At 43.5% G+C, this 12,209-nt stretch overlaps 2 long non-coding RNA genes across 2 annotated transcripts in view; both read left to right on the forward strand.

Annotated features, from left to right (window-relative positions):
* The window catches only part of LOC132457194 (uncharacterized), a 43,258-nt gene extending 37,320 nt beyond the window's left edge, over positions 1–5,938 (forward strand). The window contains exon 2 of the long non-coding RNA XR_009525587.1: positions 5,481–5,938. This is a non-coding gene — a long non-coding RNA (uncharacterized LOC132457194). The remainder of the gene's footprint in view (positions 1–5,480) is intronic.
* Positions 5,939–7,981: 2,043 nt separating this feature from the next.
* Positions 7,982–12,209, forward strand: part of LOC132457190 (uncharacterized) — a 419,436-nt gene continuing 415,208 nt past the window's right edge. Inside the window, exon 1 of the long non-coding RNA XR_009525583.1 lies at positions 7,982–8,286. This is a non-coding gene — a long non-coding RNA (uncharacterized LOC132457190). The remainder of the gene's footprint in view (positions 8,287–12,209) is intronic.

Consider the following 12,209-nt stretch of genomic DNA (forward strand, 5'->3'; position numbering starts at 1 on the left):
CTGTCACGGAGACACAATGTGCAACAGTAATCATTGTCTACATAAGGTCCAAAAGGACGATCAAATAACGAACACCCTCTGATGAGAATCTGTATCTCTCATGAAGAACCCCAATTTCGTTGTTTGCACAATGACAATAAAGTCTGAAATCTGAATATCGTCAGACAATGCCAAGGGATCGGTTCTGTCCCGTAAAACCCTCTGTCTCCGGAGAGACGCCTGTACGAGAAGTGCGCCGGGGTCCACGGGAACACCCACAAATGGTGACGCCATTGTCAGAGGAGGGGCTAGGAAGCTGCGCACGCCGATTTAAGTAGCCGATCTCCGGCTAGACTAAGCCGAAAAACTGCTCCCGACCAGGTTTGGTTGCGAGCATAAGTCACCATGGTGATACAGCGACGCTAAAAGAGATCGACTTTCGTGGTACAACTAACCCAGGCTTGGAGCTCAACATACCTCGCTAACCCTCTAAGCGAGCTTCGTGGTACAGGGCCCTGGTTTAACATACTCTGAGTTTAATCCTGCGCTCTGAGTTGGTTGACTCAGAGTTCAGGGTTGAAAAGCAACTCTGGGTTTTCGGTTTCAGAACAGGTGATCAGCGTTGGGTTAATCAACTCTGAGTATGTTCACTCTGGGTTGAGGGCGTGCCTGTTGACTATAAAGAGCCATCATCCAGGGGCGGACTGGCCATCGGGAATACCGGGGACATCCCCGGTGGGCCGATGGCCCAACCATCGCATCAGCCCTACAATGGTTAACACAGCGGCACAAGCGTAATTTTCTCCAAGAGCTATACCTATCCAATCGCACTGACTGACATACTGCTACTCGCAATCGGTCTTCACACTCATGGTGACTATTTTTCGATTTTTTTTTAAGTGTCTTCTAATATGTGTTTTACAGACTTCGGAAGTCCAAAGTAAGAAAAAGATCTCCACCTTATTAATAAACACCTCTAAATTGGTTCTTCCACAGCCGAAGTGTTCTCAGCTGTGCGGATTGAGGTAGAGAATTTGGATTTGCATACATACACGCAACGCGGCACCCAGTTCTACGCATGCGCTCAACCCATGAGGAGAAAGGGATTGTTAGCGGCGAATGTCTCCAGCTTGAGACCCGCTGAGGGACCACCGCCGGAGGCGGAGGTGCCTAAGCGCTGCCCGGCAACGATCCCTTTCTCCTCCTTGTCGTGGTTCAGTCTACTTCACATTGATGAGGACGTTGAAGAACCAGGAACGTCGGAGAACCCAACGCGGTCGTTTGAGATTCATAATATCGGCTCACTCATCTTTTGGCCGTTATAATATATATTATATGATATAGATATCTATGTAGGCTATATGATAATATTTTGATATAGAGCTCCAGGACTCCCGTGTGTTCTAGAATATTTACAGAACACGGCTAAAGGCTGTGTGCGCCTCGCCATTGCGATACATCCACTGTAAACAGAGCGAATGGTACCGTGGCTGCAAGCTGCTCAGGGCCACACCCCCACCCTCCTCCTTGACCCGCCTCGCTCCTCTTCATTTGCATTATAGCTACAGACACCAAAACAGCGCATTTGGGGGAAGCTCAATGTGCGACTGGCTCGGAGTGGCTGTAACTCTGCACCACGGCTGAATTTCGGGAACGTCGTTCTGTAACTTACTGTTTTGTTATGCACCTTCAGCACCCCTACACACACAAACAATCACACACCTAGCATGCAACACTACTGATACCACTGATGTTCACACCCCATCGTATGTTCTGTTCTGTTCATTTCTAATATATTGTTCATACTAATTCTACCCTCTGATTCCAGTTTCTTTATTGTGTGGTCTTTCTCTGCTGACATTCATTCCTTAAGGCTTTGTAGTTATACTTGTATAACCATCTGATACTAGCCAAGAGTTAAGCATATTCATCTAGCAAACTATACCTACCTTGGAGTGTTACAATAGCCAATAATCATTTTATTCCATGTGTCCATCCAGGCAAATTGGTGGATCCAAATGTTATTAAAAAACAAACATACATATATGATGTAATTTCTTTGTAATCATCCAAAATAATGTTAAGTGTATGGGTATTTTTCCCAGAAGGCCACTGACTGTTCCATACGCGCGATCCATTGAGTGGGCAACGTGGCGTGTACTTAGTGGGCCGCGCGCCGTGCATTGAGTGGGCCGGTCTGACAGAAACTCCCGGGCCACTTTTTTCCCCCAGTCCGCCCCTGCCATCATCAATGGATCTCTGATAACATGATCAAACGTGGAACAAAAGCGTAGATCCACTTACTTTTCCCCCACGGAATTGGAAATTCGAATGAACGCGTATGCCGAACAGTTACCCATTTTAACAAAAAAAAGCAATTCCGCCGCGGCAGCGAGAGCGCGAGAGAGAGCTTGGCAGTAAATAGCTGAACAAGTCAATGCGTCAGTAAAATAAATTAGTAAAATAAAATAAAATAAGAGGAAAGTTTAATATCTTCCACTTATTCAATATGTAAATTGTGTGTGTGTGTGTGTGTGTGTGTGTGTGTGTGTGTGTGTGTGTGTGTGTGTGTGTGTGTGTGTGTGTGTGTGTGTGTCAATTTACGCAACCCCGAGTTGCCCCACGAGGACTTGGCAGCAAATGAAGATGAAGTACAAAAATATAGTTTAAACAGGTAAACTAATGTTTAATTGAAATCAAATCAATTGTGCTGTTTTGCCTGCTCTACCTAATTTAACAGCTATATTCAACATGTGATGGGCCTATATTTAAGCAGTAAATGTAAGTAGTAGCCTACATTTCCCAGCCTCCCCAACACTGCCAATATTTAATAGGATTTAGATATATTAGAAGGCTACACCTAGGCAAAATGCATTATATATATATATATATATATATATATATATATATATATGTCTTCAAAATAGCGCTTACTGAATATTAGGGTAACATTTTCCTCCATGTTAGCAAATCGAAAAAAAGCAGAGGCCCGGCAGACTGGAGGGGGTCCACCTCTGCAGCCCTCAGAGGCTGAGGAGATGGCCCTCAGCCAACAGAGTATGCGTCCTGTGGATGAGGGCATCACTGGGGGGAGCTCCTCTGATCCCCCCACCCCCCAGGATAGAAGTGCCTTTATAAGAGGTTGGTTATTCAAAATAATTAAATATGTACACGCAACCCAGCGCGATGCAAGTTAGATGGGGCAATATTCTGGCTCAAGTAATAATTGCACTGTCTAATCATCTGATGGCGTCATCGCCCTACTTGAACCAGATGCCCTCACCAACTTCCATGCAATTGTAACAATTCAAAAGATGCATAAGGATGCTTTGGAGATCCAAATTTTGGAACATAAGTTAAAGGTGGGGGAGGTGCAAACTGGGATACTGTTCCCTGCTCTTAAAACATACCCAATATAAATTACTTAATTTTTTTTGTGCTTTCAGGAAATAAAGGAATCCTCATAATAAGTAGATTGTCTTTATTAGAACACGGGCTGTGGTGGGACAAGTTATTTTGTTGAACAGTTTACTCAAAGGGTTTTATTTCAGTGAACAATGCAGACGATTATGCTGAGCATGTGCATGTAGAGAAGAACAGCATCTGGTTAAAAGCAGTACCAGGGTCTTTTCTGCCTTGCATTCTTAAAATGAGTTTCTTGACTTGCAGCAGTTATAGGTCCGTGGTTAGTCAGCTACTCTGATCATGGGAAAGCCACAACGTTGAAGTGACTGTAGTACAGAGCGGGTGGGATGCACGGGGCGGATCATTCTGCACATGCGTTAATTGCGATAAAAAAACAAAACTTAAACTTAAAGCATGCCCCCGGTGCGTTTGACAGTTAACATGGGGGCTGAGAAGGTGGTCTAAATAAATGGTAGATTGCGCTGAAAAACGATAGCGCTCGAAAATTATCAGGAAAATAAATTATATCGAACCGGGGTCTTAATAATCGTTCCTCACGGAGATTCCTTCTGAGGATCGCAGCCTCTACGTCCACAGGCTCTCGTAGAAAAGGACATGCCATTTCTAACACTTCCTTCTGTCGGAGAGCTGCCTTCAGCCTTATAGACAACAAACTCAGAGTAGGTCTAACCACCTCCCGAGCATGTTAGACCCACGGCGTATGTTGCCGCAGCAACTAACTCTCGGTTGCGCTGAACCTGCTACCTGAAACGGAAAACCCAGAGTTTCCACTAACTCAGAGCGAACAAACACGGGGTTGCCTCAAAACCAGCTACCTGAAACAGGGCTTTGGTGGTGTTTTCTGTTTGTTTTGGATTGCAATGTACTTTCGACTCCACCCTGCTACTTCCTGCTTTTCTTTGGTTTGCTGATATCCCCTGAGTTTGTGAACACACCTGTTGCTAATGTGTGTTGATTGGTTTGTGGCTACTTAAGCTCAGTGTGCCCATTCAGTCTCTGTCGGATCGTGCCTGTATGATACCTGTGCCTTGCTGGGAATAAACTCAGAGAAAGTTCTTGTAACCAAGCCTTCTGTCTGCGATTGGATCCTTTTGTACCGAAAGCCTAACACTTGTCAAAACGAAAATACGAAAAACGGCTTGTTTTCTGGTTTCTGCTTGCGTCAATTATTCCCAGAAAACGGTAATAAAACGTACCTTGCTCGAAATCAACAATGGTGGACTGAGTACCCAAACCTTTAACCATAATGGGAAACAGATGAAATCAAGTCACATAATATATGGCTAATCACACCATATAGGTAGAAACCAGATTACTTGTAATATATATATTTTTATTTAAGGCAAGGCAACTTCATTTATATAGCACTTTTCATACATGAAGCAGACTCAAAGTGCTTCACATAGAAACATTCTCATACAATAAAATAGATAGGTAAAAGAAAACACAGGCAAATTTAAAAAATGCATTGTCATGTATTAAAGGCCCACTATGCAATTTATTTTGCCAAAATTACATTAAGTATGCAGGTTGAGAGTTATGCTGATGGTTCTGCATCCATTTCTGGGTTGATTGGTGGGTGTGTCATTTACCCATGTCACCTCTCCAGTGAAAAAGCGCATATGCAACTTGCTCTGTTCGGACCGACACAATCCGGATGTGACTCAGCGGATATCCTCAAATGTAGTCAGATTGTAGTTTCGAAAATGCTTTACGGCACAGACACACACCCAAACATGGCACCGGCTAGATATAAACAGCCAGTTGCGAGGCAATTGTTGCATTCATCATGGATAAATCGACTGATAAGGGACCCAAGAGGCGACCGTCGGTGGAACAAAAGAAGAATGGACCAGAAAAGAGATCAGACACGAGTGAAAGGGGAACTATGCAACTTTTTTGGCTTGATTTACCTTAATATAACAGGCTAAGAGTCATTGCGATGGTTCTATTATACATTTTTGTTTGATTGTTCGTTGTTTCGACTCACCCTTGCGCATCTTGGCGGAGAAAAGGAATATGTTTCTGCCGGCGACCCGCCGCCCACTCTCGCAGGAGTCTCGGGTCTCGCGAAGTAACGAATTGCTTTACGGCACAGACCCCCAAACACGGAACCGGCTCGATATAAACACAAGTCACTAAGGGATTGTTATATTCATCATAGATCAGCCGACTAAAAAGAGACAGAGAAACCCAATGTCGGAGGAACAGAAGAAGAGAAAAGGGAGACTGACCGGCAGAGAGGCCAGACACGAGTAAACGTTGGGCAAGCTTTTCAGGAATAGCGTGAACTGAAAGAAAAAGAAGACTGCAAATCAGACGCCGACTCGGCCGTGTTGCTTTTGAAATTGAAAGTACCCTTGGGTGGCCTTTGTCTTCGTGGTATTCTTGATGTTGATAGTCTCTGTACAAATGTGTTTGCTCAACCATTTTGTTGTGAGCCCTGTAAAAATTGTTTTCTCGACCGTTTTGTTGTGAGCCCTGTATGTTTCTAGCTTGCTTGGTTGCAACCATATAAACACCTTTGTTTCCATGGGTGTTTTGCTGTTCGTCTGTCTCGTCCCCCAGATACAGACTGAATCCCCGAATCCAGGTTCTTGTTTATTTAGATTATTATGTTGGCCAAACCTCTTACACTGATTGTTCTGTTCAACCTAAGATAAAACAATTATAATCTAGGATATAAATTCTCCCGTCAACTATAAAAAAGGATGGATCTATGTTTATTGCAATACAAATACACCCTTTTAAAAATGTATAACCTTGCCTACACTTTATGAACATCTACTTCGGACATGGCTCCACGCATTCGCCGGCTTCTTTGAAAACAAATGCACATGGCTCGCGTAGAAGTGCATGGGGAAGGGTCGTCAACGAGTTGTTACGACAGTGTTGTGAAATATCTACTACGAAGCTGTAGGGGGCGTTGTGTAGAGAAATGTGCGTGCCAAAACCAAGAAAACAGCGAAGAAATGCCCGAAGTTGCATAGTGGGCCTTTAACTGTCTCTCTGGTATCAGATCATGTATTAACTGTCTCTCTGGATTTAAGGAAAAATAACATTAAGTGTCTCGAGCACTCAAATAAAATAGACTGGCTACTGAGTCCAGCACAGCAATAACATCACTGTATTTATTCCGAGGGATAAAAAAATGTCTAGGCTCAGGGGCGCAACTGCCTACTTTCTGGGGGGTATGCAGACACATAGCAGGCGCCCCCCCCCCCTCTTTGATCTGGGCACAAATTTGACCTAAAATACACTGATATTGAATCAAAAAAATCATTTTGAGTGCACCAGGACAGATATCCGGTGTTTTCTTTAGTGGCAGCCTTTCTAAGATGCTCTGTCAGTGTAACATCATACCGTGCTATGAGATCAAGGATACCCAGAAAATGTCAATTTCTAGGATTTCCTAACTGTGCAGTGGCAGGATTCTTTCTGCAAGGAAGAATATGCAGTCGATCACTCGAGTCAACAGGCTCTCTGCATTTCCTTATCAATAGTTTTACCTAGGCATAAGCGGGATGCCAATTCTTTCCACATCACATAACGATTTTTGTGGTAACCACTTCTTTCATGGTGCTTCAGTATCTTTGAAAGACACTGCCAGTTATTATACCCCACCACAAGGCGCGTGTCAGCAACTCTAGCATCACCAAAAAGCTTACATGCAAAACAATAGAATCTGTTAGAACTGTTGGAGTACAGTAACCAATAGGGGTGGGAAAAATAATCGATTCTTCGATTCATCGCAATACTGTGTAGAACGATTCAGTCTCAATTCAGATGCGATAATAATCTTTTTTATTTTTTTGGATTATTAACTTATTAACTTTTGGATTATTAACGGTGTTATAAAGTATCAACTTTATAACTCCGTTTTTACTGGTTCTATTGACATAAAACAAAGACTTGCATAGAGATTGAAGTAAAACAAAACAACCACAATGAAGTTCCTTTATTTTTCTTGTTATGATCCGTTATATTGTAGGCTCCATTCTGATCAGTACACAGTTGCAAGACAACAGTAACCTGTTGTTTTGTAGTAGATTTAGCTAACCTGAATATTTACAAGCCTCCTCTTGATACACTGATATAAAAACGACTGTCTTTCAACCACTTTGAAAAGCTTTCTTTCATTCCCGCGCACCCTTTCTCCTTCCCAATTCTCCTTTCTCCTGCCTCTCCATATTGAGGTACGTGTCATCAGATGACAATGCGGTTCAAACAGTAGCGTGCGGTGCCCCTTCATTTCGGTGGGGCAGAAACGACTGGCGTATGACCACACCCACAATTTATATATATCTTTAACATGTATATTTTGAGCTACATTAAAACATGTTAACTAAACTAATTGTGAGAAAGAAATAAAAATAAACTGATAGCCTAATGTTACTGCACACTTTTGAAGTGCCATCCGCAACACTCGTCATATGATGTCGGACTAATTAGAATAGCCTATGTGCAATGGAAACACCAACTCATAGCCTATGTGCAATGGATAGCCTATGTGGAATGGAAACACCAACTCAACACCAACATTTCAAAGGACAAATTCGACATTAAATGCAAGTTATTTCTTCCATGTTTTATTTTAACAATCTACCAACAATTTAACAACAGGCTTAGCGAGTGCATTGCAAATACATGAAAAGTAGAAATACAAGTCATCATCAATTAAGCAGACCTTCGATTTGGAACTTGGCCCGACGATGTGTGCAAATCTCTCAATAACAACACTTTTGAAATCAGGTATTTCTCAATAACAGCTGTTTAAATCAGGTATGAAATCAGGTAGCCTACAATTTTAATACCTGCTGAAATAAATAAAAAATAGGCTTCAATGCCGAAAGATACAGGCGGAGTAATTCGACAACAACAGTGCCGACTGTCGAAAGATACAGGCGGAGTAATTCGACAACAATAGTCCTAGAATATGACCATGGGGCAGACTACTTTATGACCATATGGGCGTCTTATAGCGCGGATTGCAATTCTTATTGCAGCCTGCAGGGTTATGCGAGAAACATACGGAAGGACGCGGTCGTTGAGCTCCACCGCCCCACATTGCATGACACGTTAAACAGAACTCAACTAGAATCGCTACCATCAATTTGATATCAACAGACCAAAAATAGTCGGAAAGCCTACAGAAACAATAGATAGTTAATGTGACAATCACATTATTAAAAATAAACTTGAAGCAATGATTTACTGAGGAACTATTTTTTTGGGAGCATGCTTTTGCAGGGAGTTCGCCGCCCCACCTGCCCATATGGACGGCACGCGCCTGGGTTCAAATGAAGACACTCTGGCGCTCGCCTCCAGGGCATGTTCGAGGGGGCGCCCACTGGAGCGCCATGTGGGGAGGAGGGAGGCGAAGGAGCGGGGGGCGCCTTATCAGTGACGTCCCTCTGTTACACAAACGCTGTTAAAAACAGAAAATGCCGACTCAATTCTTTTTACTTCCATCGCTTTGGCGCCCCCTCTGGTGGCCCCCTCATATAGTGCATACCCACTTTTTGCGCCACGGTATAGGCTATATATGTATATATTTATACAACGGGGGCCTGAATCCAGCAATCTGATTTGTTCCTAACGGTTATATAATGAGCGTATACATAACTGCTATGACGCCCAATCATTTTGTGAAAGTATCACTCCGCGCCTTGAAGTGGAAAGTGTCAAAGAATACAACCGTATTTTTACTAGTGTGTGTGTGTGGAGTCATTTTGCCATAATTTTAACAGTTGTATAAAAGCAATAGCACAGTTCACTGAAGCCTAAAATCGGCGAGTGAACTGCTCCATAGGATAAATTGCCGGCGAACCGCTCTATCGGAGCCTTCTCTCGGAGGGACGCTAAAGTGTGTTGCATAGCGACCATCGATGCATAGCGGCAGCCAGGAGGGACTACTTTTTGGTAGTCTTTAATAAAACGGCTACTTTGACTTTCTTGGTTTCTTTTTAAATGTAGTGTGTCTATGACTTTCGTTTCGCCATTACAGTAACCGTTGTATAAAAGCAATAGATCACTTCAGTGATCTATTGCTCTATTGCCTGACGCTCAGTGGCATGTGCTCATTATACCACTGTTAAGGGGCGTTGTCCGGCCCCGACGCGCAGCGGAGGGCCGGCGACCCCCTTCATACACATACCACAGCCTGGTGTGATCTATTGCTTAAATATATGCAATAGAGTATTTAAACCAGAGAGGGATAATAACTAAATTATAGGTCATCATGACTACTAGGCTACACCATACGGTTCTGCCATTGCACACTTCCTAGTGGCAAATTGAAATATTGGCGGTGCCTCTCAGGATCTGCACGGAGCTCCTGGACCAGATTGTGGTATACCCCCTGTTCTTGTCTCCGTTCATTGATGGGGTGCACCCAAACCCTTCGTCTTCTCCTTGCCCGCCTACGGCGCAGCAGAAGAAGGGCAGCCACCCTCTGTCTGGCAACAATTCTTTGTTCTGTTGAAATAAAAAAACCTAAATAAAATCTTAAAGAGCGTGTGTTCAATTAAAATGGATAACTACTGGCTGCATACATGTAAATGTGTGGCTATAGTAATAGCTGGATAGATAGATACAGTATTTTCCGGACTATACGTCGCTCCCGAGTATTAGTCGCATCAGTCAAAAAATGCTCCATGACGAGGAAAAAAACATATATACGTCGCATCGGTGTATAAGTCGCATTTATTTTTAAACATTTAAACAAGAACGTTTAGTCTGGAGAGACTGAATAAAATTGCAATAGCAATATAGGTGTGTCGGTCCCACTCGTAGTTCTGAGAGTATACCGAATTCAGTGACACCGGGATTCCACCGGACGCGTATGCGCCGCGGTCCTAAACCTGAGCGCGGAGGGCTCCAGTTTTCGCTGGCCAAGTCATGCGCTGTGATATGTGTGACAGCTATGTTGCACAACATTGCAGCTAAGGCTGGGGTAGCTTTGGTTGAACCGGAGAACATTGAGGACGATGACGACGAGAATATAATTTATTCGGTGGTGCAGTAGGCTTGCAGCGTTCAGTTGTAGGCCTAATGAATGACGGTGCCATCTTGCGGCCGAAGATTATGTACGCACAATTTTGGCATACAAGTCGCTTCGAAATATGAGTCGCAGGGCAAGCCAAACTACAAAAAAAACGCGACTTATAGTCCGGAAAATACGGTAGCTACTTTATTGGTCCCAATGGGGACCAATAAGGCCATCCAGTAGCTCAATACAATAAATACACACAATAACAATTGGCCTTAAAAGGTGACTGCACTATATACTAAAAAGGCTTAACAGAAGGTCCTGCACTTATGGAGATTGTTGATGCAGTAGATGAATAAATGCACAATATAAAATAAATAAGAAATGACAGTAAATAAAACGATTAAGTGCCCTACAAACTAAGTTGGTAGATCTGCTGCTTGAAAACATACTTTCACTGCGCAGAAAGTGAAAGAGTAAAAGCCATAGAGCATCCGGTCAATTTTCAAAATAAAACACAATACTCAGCTCATGTAGCCTATCACAACTTCACATCTACATTACGTCACGATGACCGGTGGAACCAGGTCAGCAGTCAATCAATCAAAGGATCTCAGAGGGTCGGCAACATGGACGACGAGAGACTGATTGTCGAAGTGGAGTAACATAAAATAATTTATGAAATAAATTGAATTGAATCTCTGGCCCGCCCAGAGACGTTGTCCCGCCAATGAGACTCGACCGTGCGAGCGGCACATGTGTGTGTGTGAATACACACACTGTAACGCAAGTGTTTCTTGTCGGTTCTTTGACGTGTCTTGTATTTCCACAACGAGACTGTTGTGGGGGTTATCTGAGCCATGGTTGAGAAGGAATTGCGGGAAAGGAACTTTGGCTTTGACTCGCTGAAGTACATGAACTGCGACATGCCGCCGGTGTGGTAGAAATTAGTGAGTATATTCTATGGTAAACCATGATTATTAATAGGCTTTATATTTTAAATGGTGGAAAACACATGATGCTTGCAGAGTCTGGGTTCAGAGCAGATGGTAGGAGCACAGGAATGTCCTGGGAACTGCGGGGTCAAGTCATGTTGACCTCCGCCTCTCAGCCTTGGGTCATCTTGGCTAACAAGGTTAATCCATGCGGACCTCAGACCAGGGCACGGTTGATAACACGCTGAGACGAAGATTGACTGGGCGGAAACCCCATTGGGACAAAGGGAACCTCCATTGTAGCAAAGAAATTCCTGTATGTGTATAAAGTAAGGCTGGGACCGAATTTCAAGCAGTGACTCTATAGATCCACTCAGGCTGTTGTCGTTGTTGTTTTTCTGCACGATAAAGTCTTTTGTCAATTCTTGCTCCGGACCCCTCGATTTCTTTTGCTCTCTCTCTCTTCAATTAGTCTAAGTGTTTTAAATCTCGATTAATCTCCGACACCGGTTGCCACGAGGCACCATCGCCCGGCAGCGGGCAGCCGGCAGCAGGCAGCGCGCGTTTCAGTCGACTTCAGGTTGATGTGAAAGTGGAAGAACCAGAGACGTTAAAGAACCCGAAAAAGTCGTTTGTGATTCATAATATCGTCTGGAGGCGCACACAGCTTTTGGCCGTGATAATATGTATTATATGATATTATTTAGATATAGAGCTCCAGGACTGTAACGCAAGTGTTGTACACTTCCTTGTCATTTGGATAACAGTTCTGCTTTTGGTGTTATGGCGCATAACACGTCGGACTCTCGTCTCTGGTATTTCTACAACGAGACTCGTATTGGGGGTTATCTCAGCCAAGGTTGAGAATGAATTGGGGG

Source organism: Gadus macrocephalus, chromosome 5 (genome assembly GCF_031168955.1).
Source record: "Gadus macrocephalus chromosome 5, ASM3116895v1".
In the NCBI taxonomy this organism is placed as follows: domain Eukaryota; kingdom Metazoa; phylum Chordata; class Actinopteri; order Gadiformes; family Gadidae; genus Gadus; species Gadus macrocephalus.